General features: G+C 43.3%; 2 long non-coding RNA genes across 3 annotated transcripts; both read left to right on the plus strand.

Annotated features, from left to right (window-relative positions):
- The first annotated feature begins 187 nt into the window (after positions 1–187).
- LOC109497349 lies at positions 188–7905 on the plus strand. The gene is made up of 3 exons (XR_002153473.3): positions 188–268; positions 7351–7438; positions 7842–7905. It is a non-coding gene; the product is annotated as an uncharacterized LOC109497349 (long non-coding RNA).
- Positions 7901–23772, plus strand: LOC111557275. 2 transcript variants are annotated; one of them, XR_006594015.1, is made up of 4 exons: positions 7901–8056; positions 17323–17590; positions 17837–18034; positions 23714–23772. It is a non-coding gene; the product is annotated as an uncharacterized LOC111557275 (long non-coding RNA). The 2 variants fall into 2 exon arrangements; XR_002737201.2 differs by lacking the exon at positions 7901–8056 and adding an exon at positions 16351–16407.

The following is a 23772-nucleotide window of genomic DNA, read 5'->3' on the forward strand; positions in this document are numbered from 1 at the left end:
CGCTTCCGCTTCCTGCCACGCGCCGTGGCGCCGCACCGCCTCCGCCAAGACCACAATTCCCGGCATACAGCGGGGCTCCCGGGGCCTGCCGGGAAGAGGGTGCCCGCCGGCGGGGTGGGGTGGGGCACGCCGGGATTGGGAACGTGCGGCTGCGCAGACCTTGCAAAGTGACAGGGCGGGGGGGAGGGCGGGTTCGGCTGATGGAGAAACTGAGGCAAAGGGTAGAACCCGTCTGCGCCGCAACCCTGTGAGCAAGGCGAAGTCCCAGGTCACTTCTATACCCTTCATAGCACTTATAATTCTGAATTAATGAATAGAGCATAACCTCCTTTAATCAGGAGCCGTGTCCCGGCGTAGACCGCAGTGCCCGACTCCTACTAGGTTACCCGGCTGGTGGGGCCGTCGGCACACCCTCGTTTGTTGAGTCATTTAGCAAACCCGGAGGCCTGCTTGGGCACAGGGTCCCAGAAATGATTCCTGTCGGGTCCCTGCAATCTCAGGACGAATGGGAGGAGTTCCTGGAGAGACAGAGGGTCAGAGAAGAACTGGGAAGCTCAGGAAATGGTCTGGCCTGCTAGGGAATCCAGGGGGGCCTCCCAGAGGAGGCTTTTGTGCCACACCTTGAGGGATACTGCCAATGAGAAATGAGGGAGGAGAGTGCGCCAGGTTGAGAAAACCTTTGTGAGCAAGACATGGCGGTGTGACTGCCTTAAAGATCTATAGGGGAAAATGTCCTGTTTGGAGCAAAGGCTATATGAAGGGAAACAATATGACTTAATGTGCGTTGGAGGATAATGGGTGGGGCAAAGTATGTTAGATGGGGAGTTTGGAATTTATTTCCGAGCCATGTATACTCAAAGGGTAGCACTGAGGGAGAGACTATGCTGTGATCATTTAGAGGAAGAGGAGATGGGCGATGCTGGCTGGGGGTTAGGGAGGGTTTCAGTGAGCTAAATCGTGACCTGGACCTGGTAGAAGTTAGAGGTGCAGATGTGGCAAGATGCATTTTTGTAATATTAATTTAGGGTTGCTATTTCTCTTTCCCCCCTCCCTCCCCACTCAGCCAAGATTTGCAAATTCTTGCCTCAGCAATTTTGCTGGGACAGGAAGTCTTTTTTTGAGAACCTAACCCGGGGGTGGCAAATTACAATGACTGCAAGAGGCAGGCAGGTGACTTCAATTATTAGTGAAGTGGTCCAGGTGTGACATCACTTGATATCCATCCCCCCACACAAAAAAGTGACCATGCACGACTCTCAGAGGTGCTTCTGAAATGCAGCCTCATCTTCCAATCAAGGAGCCATTGATAGTCTTTTCTGGGGTGGCGGCCAAATGCTAAAACTGGCAGCTCCTGGTCTAAATCCAGGAGATAGGCCAGAGCTGGTTTAGCCAGCCCGCACCCTGTACCACATTGATGGTTAAATTATTGAAAGACAAGGGGGTGCCTGGGCGGCTCAGTCAGTTAAGCATCTAACTTCAGCTCAGGTCATGATCTCACGGTTCATGAGTTCGAGCCCCGCGTCAGACTTTGTGCTGAAGCTCGGAGCCTGGAGCCTGCTTCAGATTCTGTGTCTCCCTCTCTCTCTGCCCCCTGCTCCCATTCATGCTTTAATGTTTTAAATAAACATTAAAAAATTTTCTTTAATACTGAAATACATAAGGGTAAATTGTATTGTACTAATTGTGATGTGTTATAGTTAGTTAATATAAATTTAGTATAAACTCATTGGTGACAGTTTTAGGGTATTAGTACCATTGAAAATGGGCCTCCTGATGTAGCTACATCTGAGAAAGAGTCATGACATAGTTTGGCCTGTGTCACCGAAGGAACTGGCTGAGTTACTTATGTTAACAAAACGCTAATTGCTTTAGGAGAATCACTAGCTAAAATAATCTTATTGTTGGCACTTTGTGATTGTTTTCAAAGTAGTAGCTGTGCAGCGTCTCGTATTTATACATGTAAGATTTTAGTATAAAATACTAAAAAATACCTAGAATGAACAGACAAAAAAATCTGGATACATTTTTAAATATATTTATTTTAAATATAATAAACATGAATCTGGTCCATCTGCAGAAGAAGGAATTCTAAGAATAGTGAATCCCAGCCTGAGACTTGTTTCGATGCTGTGCGAGAATCTGCACAAAATGAAACTTGTATTAAATAAACTTTATCATATAAAATCTATAGTTCTGGAGTGAGAAAGAACTTGATTTTTTTTTTCCAAGCAAGAATATGACTTCTTGCTGGTGACAGAAATGTTGGATGCAAATAGTGCTCGAAAGTTATGTGTTGAAACATTAAAGTACTAAGCAAGTGTATTTCAGCAGGATGCTATTAAAACTTGTTCAAGTGAAATCTTTGGTACTATATAATTGGGCATTTTTATGAAAATATTTAGAACTTTTTTTTAATTTTTAAAATTTATTTCTGACAGAGAGAGAGAGACAGAGTTTGAGCAGGGGAGGGGCAGAGAGAGACAGAAACACAGAATCTGAAGCAGGCTCCAGGCTCTGAGTTGTCAGCACAGAGCCCAACACGGGGGCTCGAACTCACGGGGGCCACTAAACCGACTGAGCCACCCAGGCACCCCTAATAGGACTTGTAAAGGACTGCTATTGATATGGACATGGGTACCATGGACCCACTCGTTACAAAACATAGATGTTCCTAAATGAGAAAACAACTTTTTGACAAACATAAATGAAGGCAGTGCATTTAATTTTTTACTTACTAGATTACCGGTTTATTATAAAAAGTGTACTCAGGAAAAGCCAGATGGGAGAGACACACGGGGCAAAGTATGTGGGAAAGGGCTCAGAGATTCTGTGCCCTCTCCAGGTGGGCCGTTCTCCCCAAATCTGCATGTGTTCACCAACAGGGAAGCTCTCCAAACCCTGTCCTCTTGGGTTTTATGGAGGCTACATTACATAGGCATAATTGATTGAATCATCGGCCGTTGCAAATTGATTTCAACCTCTAGCCCCTCCCCCAAGGCACAGCGTTTTATTTTTTTATTTATATATATTAACAAAAATTTTTTTAATCTTTATTTTTGAGAGAGAGCATGAGCAGGGGAGGAGCAGAGAGAGAGGGAGACACAGATTCCGAAGCAGGCTCTGGGCTCTGAGCTGTCAGTACAGAGCCTGACACGGGGCTCGAACTCACAAAAGCGAGTTCATGACCTGAGTCCAAGTCGGATACTTAACCGACTGAGCCACCCAGGTGCCCCTATTTATATATTTTTTTAATGTTTTTATTTATTTTTTTCCTTTAAATTTTTAAAAATGTTTATTTATTTTTGATGGAGACAAAGACAGAATGTGAGTGGGTTGGGGCAGAGAGAGAGGGAGGCACAGAATCTGAGGCAGGCTCCAGGCTCCGAGCTGTCAGAACAGAGCCTGACGTGGGGCTCGAACTCATGAGCTGTGAGATCATGACCTGAGCTAAAGTCGGATGCTCAACCGACTGAGCCACCCAGGCGCCCCTGTTTTTATTTATTTTTGAGAGAGAGGGAGAGCCAGCAGAGGGGCGGGGGGAGGGGAGGGAAGAGAATCTGAAGTGGGCTCCCTGCTGACAGCAGAGAGCCCAATGTGGGGCTTGAACTCAGAACTGTGAGATCACGACTTGAGCTGAAGTCGGAGGCTTTTTTCTTTTTTTAATGTTTATTATTTTTGAGAGTGAGAGAGGCAGAGCACAAGCAGGGATGGGCACAGAGAGAGGGAGACACAGAATCCGAAACAGGCTCCAGGCTCTGAGCTGTCCGTACAGAGCCAGACGTGGGGCTCCAGCTCGGGAACAGCGATATCATGACCTGAGCTGAAGTTGGGCACCCAGCCGCCTGAGCCACCCAGGCGCCCCAGGCAGATCGTTTTAAATCACCATCAAAGAAACTTCATTTTGGGGCCCCTGGTGGCTCATTTGGTTGAGTGTCTGACTTTGGCTCAGGTCATGATCTCGCAGGTCATGCGTTTGAGCCCTGCGTTGGGCTCTATGCCGATGGCTCAGAGCCTGGAGCCTGCTTTGGATTCTGTGTCTCCCCCTCTCTCTCTGCCCCTCCCCTGCTCATGCTCTGTCTCTCAAAAGTAAATAAACATTAAAAAAATATTTTGAGGGGCTCCTGGGTGGCTCAGTCGGTTAGGCATCCGACTTCAGCTCAGGTCACGATCTCGCGGTCCGTGAGTTCGAGCCCCGCGTCGGGCTCTGGGCTGATGGCTCAGAGCCTGGAGCCTGCTTCCGATTCTGTGTCTCCCTCTCTCTCTGCTCCTCTCCCATTCATGCTCTGTCTCTCTCTGTCTCAAAAATAAAAAAAATAAAAATAAATATTTTGAAAAAAAGAAACTTCATTTGTTTTACTTAAAGTGTTTCAATAATTTGCTTAAAATACAAATTTCAAGATTTTGAAGATGATGGTTTTTGTTGACCTTATGATGTGAGCCACATTTAATACAATGTAAAGAACTTTGTTCGTAGGTAAGAAAAATTGTATTTCACTGAAAAATATTTCCATAAATATGTCATTGGAGTATTTGACAGCAATTAAAAAAAAGCCATTGGATTTTGTACAAAAAGTACTAATGTAATATTAGAAGGTCTGGGGTTTCAGCCAAAAGTTTAGAAAAAATTTGGATGTATTAACTTGGCACTAAGTTACCAAATTTAATTAATTTTGGATAAAGCAATATACAAGATGCAAGTCAAGTAATTCTCATATTTTGTTTGATGCACTATATTTACTATCACACATCAAATAAAGATCAGAAAGAACTGCAAATTACAGAGTGAAAATGGAACCTTGATAGACAGCTTGAAGCCCTAGAACTTCAAAAGCAGTTTGGAAATCAGTAAGTTGTGTATATGTTTGTTCACTGTCAGAAACAAACGGAGTGGTTAACTGTTTCAAAAACATGTTTTAAGCATGTTGGCCTTAATAAATGATATTTTCATGGAAATGTCAAAATTCATTTCAGTTTAATGAGAAAAGTGATTTCATTATTATAGCTGATATTTTAATGAACTCCATAAATGAAACAGCTGAACGTATGTAAACTGTTTAGTCTGTTTGGGCTGCTATGATAAAATATGAAAGACTGGTTACTTATAAACAACAGAAACTTCTCACAGTTCTGGAGGCTAGAAGTCGGATTACGGTGTCAGCACAGGGTGGGTTCTGGTACAAACCCTCTTCTGGGTTGCAGACCACAGACTTTTCTTTGTGTCCCCACGTGGTAGAGAGCAGAGCAGAGGAAGCAAGCTCTCTAGTGACTCTTATAAGAGCATTATTGGTTATGACTCCCACCTTGTGACTTTATCTAATTCTAATTACCACATTGGTGGGGGGGCATGGCTTTTTTTTTTTTAATTCTTTAAACATTTATTCATTTTTGAGAGAGAGAGACAGAGCGTTAACAGGGGAGGGGCAGAGAGAGAGGGAGACACAGAATCCAAAGCAGGCTCCAGGCTCTGAGCTGTCAGCACAGAACCCAAAACGGGGCTCGAACCCACAAACTGCGGGATCATAACCTGAGCTGAAGTCAGACACTCAACCGACTGAGCCACCCAGGCGCCCTGGGACAAGACTTTAGTATGAATTTGGGGAAGACACATTCAGTCCATAACATAAAAAAATAAAGGAAATTGTGAAACAGATGTGGAAGATACAGATATGAAAAAAATATGTATACTGTTTGAAACTAAATAAAGTATCAATTTCAATAAAAAAACTATAAGATTGTCCCACAGATAGTATGAAAACGTATTTGCGGACAAAAGTGAAAAATGTAATGAACTTTCTGATTGCTTCAATTCACTGAGTTCTGAAATTTGGCCAACTGGTTTATGCAGTTCTGCAGATTGAGGGTGAACAAGAAGTAGTAAATTAAGCCAACTGGTTAAAAGGCATTTCAATAAATGATTTTTGTGATTTAGTCAATAATAGAAATATTGAATATGTAAAAGCCTCAGAGTATAAGTCTGGGAAATGTTTAAATATAATTGCTATTCATCAGAAGCTGAGAATTCAACACTGTCATTGATGTGAAGAAAGATTGGCTACTTAAAAAACTCATCTAGGGGCGCCTGGGTGGCGCAGTCGGTTAAGCGTCCGACTTCAGCCAGGTCACGATCTCGCGGTCCGTGAGTTCGAGCCCCGCGTCAGGCTCTGGGCTGATGGCTCAGAGCCTGGAGCCTGTTTCTGATTCTGTGTCTCCCTCTCTCTCTGCCCCTCCCCCGTTCATGCTCTGTCTCTCTCTGTCCCAAAAAAAAAAAAAAACAAAAAACAAAAAAAACATCTAGTGGTTATCAATTTAATGAGGAAGTTGTTGGAAGAATTTGATGTCGCTCCCTATGTCAAATCATGACAGAATTTAATGACAGCTGCATCAAAAGATAAATAATTTCCAAATATAAACAAATGATTTACCCTTACTGGAATGATCTGATGAATTATTTTTGCTACAGTTATATTATTTTACTAGCCATTTTATAATACATATTGTTTATCTAGAAAATAGTGTAAGATGTGTTTTAAGTTTTTCATTTACATATTTTTCCATATATTAATATTGCTAGTTCAATATTTCTGTGGAAGATAGCTTTTGTTGTTATTTTTTAAATAAATATAGGGAGAGTACATAAAGCATAAAATCTAAATTTTTACTTTGAAAAATCAGAAGACCTTACAACATTGTGCCTACATTCCTACAAGTGAGAACTCAGCCACATAGTGGTTGCTCTTTTTAGGTTGGTCATGAACTCTTCAGCTCCCATAAGCATTTGAAATTGTGGCCCCTGCTTTAGAGTTTTAAGCCTGGGCTCCTGGCTGGATGGTGGTGTCATCTACTCCATTTACTAAATCAGAGGAATCAGGAACAGAATGAGTTGTCTACCCTTAGCTCTGTGGTGAGTGTGTGTGTGAAGGAGAGGGAGAACTGTGGGCTTGATTTTAAACATACAGAGTTTGATGTGCATCAGGGAAGAGAGGTCTGATAAGCAGAACTGATGCTGAGAGATGGGTTAGGTTTAGAAAGGTTTGAAGTCCTCTTCAATGACAGTAGATGAGATTTCCAAGGAAGAAAACATGGAGAGAAACCAGATTTAAGGAAAGACCTTGAAAGTGAGAGCGCCACCCATGTTTAAGGGTAGCGAGGAGGAAGAGCAGTAGTTCAAGAAGTAGAAAGGCTGAGTGGAGGGGGCGTGTTATTTTGGCAAGTTTGTTGATGTACTACTTAGGATGTAAATTTGGCTGTTGCTGCAGAGTCCGAAAAAAACACAGTACAATAAACCAGAGGAAGTCTGGGTAGCAGTATAGAACTCAAGTTCTGCATATCTTATCACTTCTCTCCCTTTAGGGTGGTGTCCTTGCCTACAAAATCCATCATGGCACATCACTGTGTCTACGTTTTGGCATGCCCTTCCTTTTAACACACAACCTGGAAGGTGAGCACATTACTTCTGCTCATATCCCATTGGCTATCACCTAGTCATATGACCACACTTATCTGAAAAGCAGGCTGGGAAATGTAGTCTCTATCTTGAAACGTTATGTGCTGGCTAAAAATCAGAATTACCATGGAAGAAAGGGAGAATGGATATTGGGAGACAGCCTGAGCATAGGATGTTAATATAGGAATTACCATCAGAGAGAAGTCTAGGAATTAGGTTTTAGATTGGAGAGCTACCAAACGGAATTTGTTCGTTTTCTCTCTTCTGTGGGGGAAATTGTTCCTTTCTGTTTTTATTTTATTTTATTATGTTTAAAAATTTTACTTTTAAATGCAATTTGTGTTGCCTCTTCTTTTTATTAAAAACAATTTTTTAATGTTTTTATTTATTTTTGAAGGAGAGAGAGAGACAGCATGAGCAGGGGAGGAGCAGAGAGAGAGGGAGACACAGATTCCAAAGCAGGCTCCAGGCTCTGAGCTGTCAGCACAGAGCCTGACGCGAGGCTCAAACCCACAAACTGTGAGATCATGACCTGAGCCGAAGCCGGACGCTCAACCGACTGAGCCACCCAAGCGCCCCAACCTCTCTAATCTTTTTGTCAAGTTGAAAAAGGTATGCAAAAATGAAACAAATATCCTTATTCTTACCGCTCACAATTAACATTGTCAACAGATTGTTCACAGACAAGGCTGGGTGCTTCAGTGGATTTAAGAATCCCTTGCATTAATTTCCTCACCCTCTTGGCTTAGCTGTATATGACAAAAAAAATACCCAGTTTGAATACATTGGAAAAAATAAACAATCCTGGAATTTTTTAGCTGATGTACATCTAACCATAGGTGAGTCTAAGGGCTCAAAAAATGTCATCAGACTCAATTTCTCTCCACCTCTTCTCTGCTGTCTTTTATATATAGGCTTCCGCCTTAGACTGATTCTCCAAAGTTCCAGGCTTCCTGGTTCAAGTCCCCCAGAAGGAGAGATTCTCTCTTTCCCACAGTTCTTACAAAAGTCCTGGGTTTGAGTATCATTGGATTGATTTGGACCAGGTGTGCATCCCTGAGCTGTCCCTGTGACTATATGGGATGAAATAAACTGATTGGTCAGGCCTGAGATTAATCTCATCCAAACCATAATGGATGGACAATGTTCGAAGGGTGGTTGTATCGTGGAAAATCAGGGTGCCCCTTCCAGAAGAAGGAGGAATAGATCCTGGGTGAGCCAAAAAATATGCATATCCCTACCTGTCCACAACCTGCCACTGGAACGAGCATTGGATACGGAGTCCAACAGACTCACATTCCCATTCTGGTTCAAATATTTGATAGTCACATAAGTTATTTAAAATCTGAGTTTCAGTTTTTAATCAGAGAGAGATGCTAATATTCTTATGGGTTTGTTGTGAAGGTCAAGTGGAATAACACAGGTGAGGACACCTAACAAAATAATGGGCCTGGACGGCCTAACGTTTGCAAATTTCCTTTTTGCTATTAATTCAAGCCTCTTTGAAGCATCCAGGGGCAAGTTCACCTTTCTTGCAAAAACAAAAAAAGTGAGTTAATAATTATCACACTTGTTAGCACCTATTGTTTGCTGTGCACCATATGCATTGTTAGATAGGACTGTCTCACAAGCCCACACAGACTGGGCCGCACAGCTCCCCATCTGGCCAATCACAGACTCCAATGAGGATGGCGCCCCCTGGGGGTGGCAATGCAGCAGTCCTATTTACAGGTACTAAGTCAGTCCTCATTGGTCCTGTGAAGATGGTATTGTTAACCCATTTTACAAAGACCTTTGTAACTTAGGTTAAGGAACTTGCCTAATGTCATTTAACGACTAAGTGACACGAACCAATGGAAACTGTACCCTTCGGAGATACCTTGCTGTGGCATTATAAGCATAATCTCAGGATCCACAATGAGTACAGTCCTCCACTGAGGGGACTGGAGGGGAGGCAGAGTGAGAGGACAGACCATTTCATTTTGTAAAACCATCTCCAACCTCCCCTCCCCACCCCCAATAAAAAACGCCTACCAGAATCCTGGAGCTGAGAATATTGCCAGCTGACTCATTTACTATCCCTAGCCTCTAGGAAAGGGACAGAAACATAAACAGTCTGGAGCATCTTCTACCTCCTCCAAATAATTTGAAGCAATTATAGCAATCGTGAAATGTGTCAGATTGACAAGCTTTGGAACGACGCGGTTTATTTATTTACTCAGTGGATAATGCTCGGGATATGGTAGCAGAAGTATCTTCCAGGGTCCTGTCAAAGTCAGATGGTGCCGTTTCTTGGATTTTTCATGTGAAAATACATGCTTGTAATTCTGGAAAGGACTTCAAGCACTTTTGCTCCAACCACGTTGGCCTCAGAGTTAGTTGAGAGAGTTAGAGAGTTAGTTGTCTTCTGTCTCTTAAAAAGGTTTTGATTAACACCTCTCCTAAGGCCATGAGTCCTCACAAAGTTGTTTACTTCAAAACAATAAATTTGAGATATTTTTTAAGAAAATATTTTAGGGGCGCCTGAGTGGCTCAGTTGGTTAAGTGTCCAGCTCTTGATTTCAGCTTAGGTCACGTTCTCACGTTTCCTGAGTTCAAGCCCTGCATCAAGCTCTGCGCTGACAGAGTGGAGCCTGCCTGGGATTCTCTCCCACTCTCTCTGCTCCTCCTCTGCACTCTCATATGCGTGCACGCTCTCCCTCTCTCAAAATAAATAAATAACTTTAAAATATATTTTAAAAAGAAAGAAAATATTTTATAGATCACAAATAAACCCAATTTTTTATTTGATAGGCTTCCATGACAGGTTTTGCCAAAACTCGCAGTGGTTTTCAGTGGCCTTCAATGTTTAGCTTTGGGGAAGCACCTGCTGGCCGTCTGTCAGGTCAAGGCCAGCAGGCTGTGCGTGGTGCTCAACATCAGTCTTACAAAATGCTCAGCATGACTCCTCGCTTGTTCAGGGAACTTAATGGCAACCTCAGCTCTCAAGAGAACAGCTGAGAGTAAATCAAAGGAGACTCCCAGATGGCCCTCACAGCCGTCCTAGGGCTCACTTTACTCTTGAAAGAATCATTTCAGAACCTATTTGCTTTTCTAGAGGTACGGTCGTATGTAGTTGTTTTCTGAGATGCAATTCAAATACCATAAAATTCAACCACGTAAGGTGTACAACTCAGAGGCTTTGGTATATTTGCATGTTTGCACAAACATCATTATCTGATTTCAGAACGTTTTCATCACCCCCAAAAGAAACCCCACACCCATTAGCTGTCGATCCCCATTCTACCACCCTTACCCCTAACTCCCAGCCACTGGTGACCACCTGGTCTGTCTTTAAGGATTTACATTTTCTGGATACTTTGTTTAAGTAGAATTATATAATACGTGGTCTTTTGTAACTGGCTTATTTCACTTAGCATAATGTCTTCAGGGTTCATCCATGGTGGAGCCTGCATCAGTATTCCATACCTTTCTATGGCTAAATAATAGTCCGTTGTCTGGTATTTAACAGCACTTTTCACCTTTTCATTAGTTGGTGGATGTTGAATTCCTTCTACTTTGTGACTACTGTGAATAATGCTGTTACGACAACTCACGTGTAGGTTTCTGTGTCAGTATTTGTTGTCAGTTCTCTTGGTTATGTATACATAGTGTGGCATTGCTACATCATATGGTATCATTATGTTGAACTATTTGGGGAATTGCCGAACTGTGTTCCAAAGAAGCTACCCCATTTTACGTTCCTGCCAGCTGCATACAAGGGTCTAATTTCTCCACATCCTGCCCAGTGCTTGTTATCGTCTGTTGTTTTTTAATTGTCATCTTAGTGAGAGTGAAGTGGTATCTGGTTGAGGTTTTGATTTCCGTTTCTGATGGCTCATGAAGTGAGCATCTTTAATGATGTTGAGAATTTTCTTTTTAATACTTATTGGTCCTGCATGTATTTTACCTGGAGGATGTCTATTCAAATTCTTTGCCCGCTTTTAAATAGAATTGCCTTTCTACTGTTGAGTTGCAAGAGTTTTAACATATATTTTGGGTATGAGTCCCTTAGCAAATATATGATTTATAAATATTTTCTCCCATTCTGAGCACTGCCCTTTCACTTTATTTATTTATTTTTTTAATGTTAATTTTATTTTTGAGAGAGAGAGAGAGAGAGCAGGGGAGGGGCAGACAGAGAGGGGGCAGAGGATCCAAAGCAGGCTCCACGCTGACAGCAGCGAGCCCGATGTGGAGCTCGAACTTACAAACTGGAAGATCATGACCTCAGCTGAAATTGAATACTCAACTGACTGAGCCACCCAGTGCCCCTGTCCTTTCACTTTCTTAATGGTCACCTTTGAAGCACAAAAGTTTTTACTTTTTTAAAAAAAAAAATTTTTTTTTCAACGTTTATTTATTTTTGGGACAGAGAGAGACAGAACATGAACGGGGGAGGGGCAGAGAGAGAGGGAGACACAGAATCGGAAACAGGCTCCAGGCTCTGAGCCATCAGCCCAGAGCCTGACGCGGGGCTCGAACTCACGGACCGCGAGATCGTGACCTGGCTGAAGTCGGACGCTTAACCGACTGCGCCACCCAGGCGCCCCAAAAGTTTTTACTTTTGAAGAAATCCAATTATCTGTTTTTCTTTTGTTGCTTGTGTTTTGGATATCATAAGAAATTATTTCCTCATCTAAGGTCAAGAAGATTTACAGCCATTTTCTACTAAGAGTTTTATAGCTTTAGCTCTTAGATCCATTTTGAGTTAATTTCTGTATATGGTGTGAGGTGGGATCCAACTTTATTGCTTTGCATGTGGATGTCCAATTGGCCCAGCACCATTGGTTGACAAGACTATCCTTCCCTACAAAATTCTTATGCGGAAGCACTGACCAACCCCTAGGACCTCAGAAAGTGACTGTACTTGGAGATAAGACCTCGAAAGTGTTAATGAGTTAAAATGAAGCCATGAGGGGGGGACCTCATCTAACATCCAACTGGTGTCCTTTTAAGAAGAGGACATGTGGACACACAGAAACATCAGGGATGAATATGCCTAGAAGGATGGTCATGTACGTGAAGAGGCAGCAGGAGGGCAGCCATCTGCAAACCCAGGAGAGAGGCCTTAGAGGAAACCAACTCTGTCAGCCTCTTAATCTTAGATTTCCACCCTCCAGAACTGTGAGAAGTAAATGTCTGTTGTTCAAGCCACACAGTCTGTGACGTTTTGTTATGGCAGTCTTAACAAACTAATACAGCTGGGGTGAAATAAGAGTAGGTTCAAGGGCAATTGACAGATAGGAGCCATTTATTATGCCCCCTCCTCCCCCTCCACTGCTGGCCCAGGGTGATATTTCTGCCTTTTCTTGCTGTGGCACCTCTCACTTCCTCTTGGTGCCAGTGTCTTTCTCTGATCATTTCCTGTCCCCTTTACCAACCTGACATTGCCTGAAAAAACAATACCCACAGTAGTTAAAACTGGACTGCTGTTGATGTCAGTGCAGTTGGCAGAGTGAGGACCTCGCCCATTTTCTCCTTCATAAAAGAAACAAGAAAACTGCCAAAAATGATTAAAAAAAAAAATCGACTTATTCAGAGCTCTGAAGGGTAGCCAAAGCCTTGCGGCAATCTGGTGAGCATTGATTCAAGAACAACAGCAGAATCATGATGAAAGTGGTGAACTTTGTGGTGTTTGAACCTGCCCTGTCCTCTCCCCACAGCCCCCAGCTCTGCGGTACCCCCGGGAGAGCAGCAGGTGCAAATGGCGAAAACCGATGGCCTGGCAGTCACCGGAGGGTGCAGAGCGGGGTGGAGCTGCTTCAAAGCCCCATTCCAAGAGAACTGGCACTGCTTGACTTGTCCGGAGGGTCTCTGGAAGACCCCACTTGCAAGACCCCACTTTATTTGACTTGATTTGGAGCTCAGAATTCACCTAGTGCAAAAAAGCGTTTTCCCCAGGGGCATTTGCCAATAACACGTGCAGGCAAAGGTGTAGGCAAGGGTTCAACTTGCCTTCACAACTGCCTGAAGTAGCAAATAATGCTTGAGACGATAAGTTAGCCAAAAAGGTTAAAAGGCAGAACTGGAGAATGGGCATCCATAGCAGCTCCGAAGAACTCTAAAACATTCCTGAAATCTAGAAGGCCACATGCATGGGTTGAGCACACACATGCGTACGGCTATGCATGTGCCCAGCAAAGACTCTAACATGGGGCGGACCTGGAGGCTCTACTCCTTGAGCTGTCCACTGACTAGCTGAGTGTTGAGGGTTTGCTCAGGCAGTGAACCCCTCCGTGTATGTTAGGAGAATATTGGTCTCCTGTGTTTAAGGAAATCTCCATCTAATCATTAGGTGATCACTAACCTAACTCAGCAGAGACTTCGGTGGCCACACACAGCAAAGGATACAGAATTAGTCCAAATAAATCACTAAACAAACAAACAATAACAATGATAAAAGTAAGCCCTAGGGACGGGACAAAATCGGCTTCCAGAGTTGCCCTATTATATTGTTTAAGATGTCCAGTTTTCAATGTGGATTTGAAAACATGCCCCCAAAAAAAGGAAGAAAAAAAGAGAAAGAAAGAAAGAAAGAAAGAAAGAAAGAAAGAGAGAGAGAGAGAGAGAGAAAGAAAGAAAATATGACCCATACACAGTAAGCAGAAGCAATCCATAAAAGCTGTTCTTGAGGAAGCCTAGATGTTGGACTTAATACACAATGACATGTATGTATGTATGTATGTATGTATGTATGTTTAAATGATTCATTTATTTGTCAGTGTGTTTACTTTAAAACTTTTTTTTAACATTTATTTATTTTTGAGACACAGAGAGAGACAGAGCATGAGCAGGGGTGGGGCAGAGACAGAAAGGGATACACAGAATCTGAAGCAGGCTCCAGGCTCTGAGCTGTCAGCACAGAACCCGACACCAGGCTCGAACTCACAGACCGTGAGACCATGACCTGAGCCGAAGTCTGGTGCTCAACCAACTGAGCTACCCAGGTCCTCCTGTCCGTGTGTTTGCTTTATTAGTAAGGTACAGCATACATACTATAAGATACACAAATCTGTGTCCAGCTCAATAAATTTTACTTACATACACACTTGTTAACCATGATCAGATCTAATTCACCAACATCCAGAAGCCTTTCTTATGCACCCTCCCAGTCATGACTTTCTCACCAAATAGAACCACTATTTTGACCTCTATCACTATATATTAGTTTTACTTCTTTTAGAATTTCATGTAGATAGAATTAAACAATATGGATTCTCTTGTCTCTGCTCTCTCATTCAACATTGCACCTGTGATGTTCATCCATGCTCCATGTAGTAAGACCTTGTTCTTTTTCGCTACTGGTAGTATTCTATTGTACAATATAGCACAATTTCTTATTCATTTTATTGTTGTGGAACATTTGGTTTGCTTTTCATCTTTTACTATATTGGACAGTGTTGCTATGAACCCACTTGTACATGTCTTTTGCTGCATATATCTATGCTTTTTCATTGGTATCTAGCAATGGAATCGCTTATCATATGGTCATATCACACTGCCAAACAGACTTCCAAAGTGATTCTAGAAGTTTATACTCCCATGAGCAGTGAATGAGAGTTTCTGTTGATCTGTATGGTTGTCTACCCTTGGTTTTACCTTTTTTCTCCTTTAAATTGTATTCATTCTAGTGGTCATGTTGTGATCTCTCACTGTACTTTTAATTTGCATTAGCCTAGATGGCTAATGATGTTGATCACCCTTTCATGGGTTTACTATCTGGTTATGAAATGTCTGTCCAAATCGTTGGTCTTTTTTATGTGAAATTTTCAGGGTTGTTTTTTCTTGTTAATTTGCAGGATTTCCTTATTTTTGGCTCTATTATTGTGAACATAATTCTGTTCTGTGACTTGAGTTTTCACTTCTTGGTGATATCTGTTAATAAACAGAGAAGTTCTTAAATTCAATGAAGAAGAATTTATAAATCTTCTATATTATAGTTCGTGTTTCTGTACTTCTGTAAGTTTAGTGTTTAAAAAAATTTTTTTGCATACCTCAAAAGAATGAATATTTTCTCTTATATTTTGAATTTTTATTGTTTTATGTTTTGTAGTTAGGTCTTTGACCCACTGGAAAATGATTTTATGTACAGTGTGAAGTGTGAGGTAAGGGTTCTTTTTATGTTTTAACTTTTTTCCTCCCAATTTTAATTTAAATTCTAGTTAGTTAACATATAGTGTAATATTGGTTTCAAGAGTAGAATTTAGTGATTCATCACTTACATATAACACATGAGAAGGGCATCAAAACAAGTGCCCTCCTTAATACCCATCACCTCATTTCGCCCATCCCCCACCCACCTCTCTCCATCAACCCTCAGTCTGTTGTCTACCATTAAGAGTCTCTTATGGTTTGCTTCCCTCTCTCTGTTTTCCCCTTCCCATATGTTCATCTGTTTTGATTCCTAAATTCCACATATGAGGGAAATCATATGGTATTTGTCTTTCTGTAACTGATTTCGCTTAGCATAATACACTCTAGCTCCATCCATGTTGTTTCAAATGGTAAGATTTCATTCTTTTTAATGGCTCAGTAATATTCCATTACACAGACACACACACACACACACACACACACATACACACACACCACATCTTCTTTATCCATTCATCAGTTGATGGACACTTGGGCTCTTTCCATAGTTTGGCTATTGTTAATAATGCTGCTATAAACACTGGGGTGTATGTGCCTCTTCAAATCTCTATTTTTGAATTCTTTGGGTAAATACCTAGTAGTGCAATTGCTGGATCATTGGGTAATTCTATTTTTAACTTTTTGAGGAAACTCCACACTGTTTTCCAGAGTGGCTGCACCAGTTTGCATTCCTACCAACAGTGCAAGAGGGTTCCCGTTTCTCCGCATCCTCGCCAACACCTGTTGTTTCCTGTGTTGTTAATTTTGGTCATCCTGACAGATATGAGGTAGTATCTCATTGTGGTTTTGATTTGTATTTCCCTGATGATGAATGATGTTGAGCATCTTTTCATGTGTTTTTTTTTTTATCCATCTGAATGCCTCCTTACACAAAAACTTTAAATGTGCTTTTCCAAAACATGTACAAAGAGTTAAATTAAAGCATGTCTGAAGAATTAAAGGAAAGTATGAGAACACTGTCTTACCAAATAGAAAATACCAATAAAGAGCTACAAATTACAAACATAGAAATTACAGAGTAAAAACACATATACAGTAACAGAAATGAAAACTCCACCAGAGGAGCTCAATACAGATTTCAACAGGTGGGAGGAAGAATCAACAAACATAAAGATAGAACAATTGAAATGATCCATTCTGAGGGAAAGACAGAAAAGTGAGAGCGAGCTAAGCCCCAGGCAAGCATAAGGAAGCATATGACAGTCACAGTGATGACCACGAGACCTAAAAGGGGGCTTTCAGTTTGGTACAGTAGTTAGTCCTTCTTACAGGGGATTGTAAGGTGTATTTTGCATATCTTCAAGTCCCGTTATACAAAAGTGTGTTGATCACAGGATAAACCCTGAACCCCCAGAACAGCTAGTCCCAATGTTGTTCTCTGCTGGGATGTCTCTGACCGGTAGTAGTTCTACTGCAAGCAGTCCCTTGGGTTGTACGCAGTGTCTTTACCTTCCTGGTACTCCCTGTAACACCTTCATTCCCTCCCAAGAAGCCACTTTTAAAGTGCAAATGATGAGTTTGATCTGATTTAAATAAAGCAAATCATTACTGACAGACCTCTCACAGTGCACTTTACTCTGATCAAGTCACATATGTGACTTAATGCATTTTCCAGCATGACAGTTGAATACTGTTGGCCTAGGAATTATGCTTACTAGAAAATCTTTATTCTCTCATGTTAGGGATAAATGAAGTGTTCCACCAGCAATGACTCATACTTCCAAAACTGTTTTTGAAGATCCACGGGGCCAACTCGTATTTACCTCTGAGAAGTTCAGCCTGGGTGGGCAAGGATGCCAGAGAGCTGCTGTGGACGAGAGAACAATCAGTGAAGCGATTCAAGCCCCTCCTCCTTGTAGTTTTCCCTGTGCCACGGACCCGTGGAAGAGATGGGGCCAGTTTTCCTGTGGAAAGTCCCTTTCTCTGGATTGATCTGCTTGCTCCCCTGAGGTATTGTATTAACTGCTTCTCCATTTTTTGTTTCCTAACAACTTAAAGTAATATTGAAGGATGTATTGGATGTAGTTACAACATTTTTGGCAAGAATCCTTCACAGGTGGTGCTGGGTACTTCATTCCGTATCATGTCAGATGGCACAGAATGTCTGCTTGTTTTGCTCTTACTGATAAGTGGGTCCAGATAATGACAGCTTGCTCTCCCTTATAAGGTATATTTTTCCTCTGGATTTTTCCCTAGGGGATGAGACTTGGTCAGCCTGTGGCTATCACCCCACGGCTTTGGCATTCATTGATGACTGTAGCCTGGATCGGTTATTTCAATTGTGATGTTAAAGCTGTCCCTACTTCCACATTTATAAATGGAATGCTTCTGCAAAGAAGAGCCTTCCCACATCAGCTGGAGTTCCTTGGTAACCCGGAATTCCAGTCTGTACCGGTAAGTCGGGGATCACGCTTAATTATGCCCCGTAATAATTTTGAGAATAAGGAGTTGATACTCAATAGTGGCAAATTAGATTTATTTCTGCTTTCCCTTATTTTGATTATCCTTATAAACTTGTGAATTTTTATTTGATGGGTTTTAATCAATTATAATAATTCTTTTTAATGCTCAAATATTCCCATCTTTGGACAATGGGGCCTTTTTTTAGGGGGCTCCTTGTGACCTTTGACATGTTATGGAGCTATTTTTAAACATTTAATTAAATTTAATTTTAAATACCAGTATAGTTAACATATCGTGTCATATTAGTTTCAGGTGTACAATACATTGATTTAACAGTTCCATACATCACCCGATGGCTCATCATGACAAGTGCACTCCTGAATCCCCATCACTCATTTAACCCATCCCCCCATTCACCTCCCCTCTGGTAGCTGCCGGTTTGTTTTCTGCAATTAAGAGTCTGGGGGTGCCCGGGTGGGTCAGTCAATTAAGCATCCGACTTCGGCTCAGGTCATGATCTCACCGCTCGTGAGTTCGAGCCCCACGTCGGGCTCTGTGCTGACAGCTCAGAGCCTGGAACCTTTTTCCTCTGTGTATGTCTCTCTCTCTGCCCCTACCCTGGTCACACTCTGTCTCTCTATCAAAAATAAACATTGGAAAAAAATTTTTTAAAGTACATATATCTTTTTGAGTTAGTGTTTTTGTTTTCTTTGGGTAAATACCCAGTACTGCAGTTACTGGATCATAAAGTAATTCTATTTTTAATTTTTTGAGGAACCTCCATACTGTTTTCCAGAGTGGCTACGCCAGTTTGCACTCCCACCTGCAGTGCACAAGAGTTCCTTTTTCTCTACATCCTCACCAACACCTGTTGTTTCTTGTGTTGTTGGTTTTAGCCATTCTGACAGGTGTGAGGTGGTCTCTCATTGTAGTTTTGATTTATATTTCCCTGATGATGAGTGATGATGAGCATCTTTTCATGTGTCTGTTGGCCACATGTATGTCTTCTTTGGGGAAATGTCTATGTATGTCTTCTGCCCATTTTTTAAATTGGATTATGTGTGTTTTGGCATGGAGCTAGGTTTTTCAAAGCTGCCTTATCACCACTCATGTGCCAGACTAGCTAATGAACAAGTCTGATAACAGCAAGGGACAGTGAGCTCATGGAGCCATAGGACCTCTGGTACATTGTTGATGGGTGTGGAAATTGGTGTGACCGTTTTGGAAAACAGTTTACCTTAAGCTACACATACACCTATGCTACGACTCAGAGATTCCACTCCTAGGAAGATACTCAAGAGAAATGATTGCATATGTTCACCAAAGGACATGGACAAAGTGTTCATAGCACCCTTCATAACAGTTTCCCAAACTGGAAACTATGTGTTGATTGATGGCAGAATGGAAATATATCGTGATATATATATATATATATGTGTATATATATATATATGATATATATGATATATATGATATATATATATATATCTGCACTGTCAGTGTAGAGCCCAATGCGGGGCTCATACCCATGAACCATGAGATCATGACCCGAGCCAAAGTCAAGAGTTGGACACTTAACTGACTGAGCCACCCAGGCCCCGACTCCTTCATTTCTCCTGACAGGGTAGCTCTTACTATTTTCCTGATACAGATAAGGAAGCTCAGATTCAGACAGGTTAAGTGACTGGGCCAAGGCCACACAGCCAGTGGTGCGGCAGCTCCAGTGGTTAGAACCATGGAGTGCTGTGTGGCTCTTTATAAAATATATTGGAAACATGTAGGAAAGAATAGAGAACAATGTAACAGATATCTGTGTGAAGATCACAGGGCTAGAACAAATCCTGATGTTGCCTCCTACTTGGTTGGGAATCCTTGAGGTCCTGGAGACATTCTGATGAAACCGAAGTCAGCTTTGGGCCTTTCTCCATCACGTTTCTCTCTCTCCCTACACATAACCCTGTCTGAGGTCATTGTGAATCTTTGTCATCCACGTTATTTACTTTATTACATCCGTACACATCTCTAACTCATACACAGCATCATTTCGCATGTTTTACGCTGTGGTTTCATGCAGGATCTATAATCCGGCTACATGCTTGTTGTCATTGAATGTTATGTTTCTGAGATTTATCCACACAGATGTGTGTATTCTGGTTTGTTCTAATTTCTGCAGATGGTTCCGTTGCACGAATGCACCTAGAGTAGCCATCCATTCTTCTGTTGAGGGGCACTGGGTTCATTTTCTGACACCTTCCCAGTTATTACAGAAAACACTGCTGTGAATGCCTGGCGCGCATGCCTACACCTCCCTTGGCCTGGGGGCAAGGGTTTCTTCCCTCTGCATCTGCGAGGGCGGCAGGGCGTTTGCACCTTCAACTTTACCAAGTAATGCCAAGCCATTCTCCAAAGAGGCTGCCTTGAGGTGCTCCACGCGGCAGAGGGTCCTGGCCAGGCCGGGTCAGGACGGCGCTCTTGTCTGCTTTCTGCCAAAGGAGGGGTGAGGAGTGGTGTCTTCTCGGCTGCTCATCCCCCCCCCCCCGCCCCCCCCTGCTTTTTTTTTGCTTATCGTTTTGTAGACCTTCTTTAGGTACCCTGTTTCTAAACCAGGTCTAAGGGACTTTGCCGATGCGGTTCCTGCATCTCCGGATCCCTGCTGTCCGGGTTGTGTCGGGAGCAGGCCCTGCCAGGGCCTGGGGAGCGAGCCTGGTCCCGGGGGCAGGGCTGGGGCCCACCGCCTCAACGCGGGCAGTTGTCGGGTCCGGCCACCAGGGGGAGGAGCTGCTTCCCTGACATCCTCGCCCGGTTCGCGGCCGCAACGTTGGGAAACGCGGCCTCCCGGAGAGGGGTAAGGAGGGTGGGTCGGGGCTGGCGCCCCAGGAGGGGCGTGGCCTTGACCCTAAAAGCAGGGTGAGCCCCCCTGATGGTGGCGCTGAAGGAGGCGGCCCTGGCTAGCTGGCACCTGACGCCTGGGCGGGGCAGCCCTTGTCCACGGGACAGTGACCCGAAGGCTGCGGCTGGAGCCACCAGGTCCAAGGCCGTTTTCCAGGTGGCCCTGTTTTCCCGCTCCATTTGCTACCATCCTTCATCCTTCCTGGGTTTAAGTGGACCAAAGAGCAATCCGTTTGGCAGCTCGACCTCCCTCCTCGGGGGAGCCTGATGTAATCAGTGTTCTTGGCCGTTGAGTCCTGACTGCCCTGAGTTTCACACCCCGCCTGTCTGACCTGGGTCCTGTCTGACCCGCAGCCGCAGCCGCTGCAGGCGAGACTGGGGCTGGGCGGGGGCGGCGGAATCCTGCGAGAGGAAAGCCCTGACGGGGGGGGGGGGAGTCTGGCTGGGTGGCTCCCAGGGGAGAGAGCCAGGGACGCAGGACTGAGGGCTGTAGGTCCCCAGGGACCAGCTGTGGGTGCCGCCACTCGGACCCCTGCGCTGGAGGGACACTGGGCACGTGGTTGGCACACACAGACAGGTCTGGGTGTGACTCCCCACCCCGGTGTGCCACACCCCCCTGAATTTGGACAAGCATCAGCTTTCCTGTCTCTAAAATGGGAGTGATCACAGCAGCAGCGATTGGCTGGCAGGTCTGCCAAGTGCTTTGGAGGTTAAATGACTGAAGGATGTAGGGCCCGTAGGGAGCTGTGGTTGGGTTAACTGTCATTAGTCATATAGAGCAAACCCTCCTGCAGACAGTGCAAAGTGACTGGAAATTATGTCTTTTTCTGAAAGACAATGCATGTGCTTAGTTCAATTGCCACACAGAGTATATAGAAAAAATTTGGTTTCAGGGGCACCTGGGTGACTCGGTTGGTTAAGCATCTGACTTCGGCTCAGGTCGTGATCCTGTGGTCCATGAGTTCCAGCCCCGGCTCGGGCTCTGTGCTGACAGCTCAGAGTCTGGAGCCTGCTTTGGATTCTATGTCTCCCTCTCTCTCTGCTCCTCCCCAGCTCACGCTCTGTTCTCTCTGTCTCTCAAAAATGAGTAAACGTTAAAACAAAATTAAAAAAAAAATTTGGTTTCTCCCTTCCCTGTCTGACCCCAGTCTCCCAGTTCCAGAGTCCTGGAGGGGTGCAGTGTACCAGCTTCTTAGGAATCTTGCTATATACCCCCACGCCCCCCCCCCAATGCCTACATATACACCCAGGCACACACACATGTATACACACACACTCAGTCACATACCGCTGGGAAAATAATTAAAATCTCTTGCCAACCCAGAAAACCTCTCCACGAAGATAGAAGAGAAAGAAAACAGTTTTGTTATTGAATAAGCATTGAACCAGACTGCATGCATCATGGGCAATCCGCTAAAGTGGTTGCAAAGAAGAAAAGGACAGCTTACCTTTTTATACAGCCTGGCAGACACAAGCCATTGCCCACGTGCTAGTTGTCTTTACCGAGAGGAAAAGTGAAATTCCTCCCATCCTTTGACAAGCAGGCAGTTGCGTCCTGGGACCTGGCAAGAGGGGGGACAGGCACCAGCCTTCTGAATGTTTACATTTTAGAGACAGAGGCTTGACTCTGAAAAAGCCAGTCCCAGGATGCAAAACCGTCAAGAAGCTTATTTAGCTTTTATTTATTTTTTAAAAGTTTATTTTATTTATTTATTTATTTATTTATTTATTTTTGTCATCTCTACACCCAATGTGGGGCTCGAACTCACAACCCTGTGATTAAGAGTCACATGCTCTTCTGACTGAGCCAGGTAGGTGCCTCCTTATTTAGCTTCTTTTTTTTTTTTTTTTAATTTTTGAGAGAGAGAGAGAGAGAGAGAGAGAGAGAGAGAGAGAGAGAATCCCAAGCAGGCTCCATGCTGTCAGTGCAGAGCCTGATGCAGGACTCAATCTCATGATCTCTGAGATCATGACCTGAGCAGAAATCAGGAGTCTTATGCTCAACCAACTGAGCCATCCAGGCACCCCCTTATTAAACTTTAAAAGAGAGTGACATACCAGGCACCTGGGTGGCTCAGTTGGTTGGGTGTCCAACTCTTGATTTGGGCTCAGGTCATGAACTCACAGTTTGTGAGTTCGAGCCCCACGTGGGGCTCCGTGCTGGCAGTGTGGAGCCTGCTTAGGATTCTCTCTCTCCCTCTCTCTCTCTCTCTGTCCCCTGCTTTCTTGCTCTCTCTCTCTCTCTCTCTCAATAAATAAACTTAAAAAAAAGAGAGAGGTTTACATACATCTCAGGGAGACAGAGATATAGCATTTACAATGTCAACTTTTCTAAAGGAAATGCTGAAGTGTGGGAGAGGGTCTGGTTTTCCTGTCATGCACCAGAGACTCAATTTCTCTAGTTCTAGGTTTGTATTCACCCTTACAGGGCACACTCATACATATATACACACTCACACACCGCCATAGACACATTATAGGCACACACGCTCTTATACACATATACACATGCATCTGCATACACACATAACATTCTCATAAACACTCACACACATGCATACATGGACACAGACATGTATGGTGGTGCTCGTGGCCTTGTCCACATCCCACCAATGGAACCGGGTTATATACTTAGTTCTCCATCTTGCCTTTTTCACTTGACATTGCACCACAGAGATTGTCTCTTCCTGGTAGAGGAATTAACGATAATTAATGGTAATGCAGACCCCTAACTTTAAAAAAAAAATTTTTTTTTCAACGTTTATTTTATTTTTGGGACAGAGAGAGACAGAGCATGAACGGGGGAGGGGCAGAGAGAGACGGAGACACAGAATCGGAAA

Source organism: Felis catus, chromosome A2, assembly GCF_018350175.1.
Source record: "Felis catus isolate Fca126 chromosome A2, F.catus_Fca126_mat1.0, whole genome shotgun sequence".
NCBI classification, from domain to species: domain Eukaryota; kingdom Metazoa; phylum Chordata; class Mammalia; order Carnivora; family Felidae; genus Felis; species Felis catus.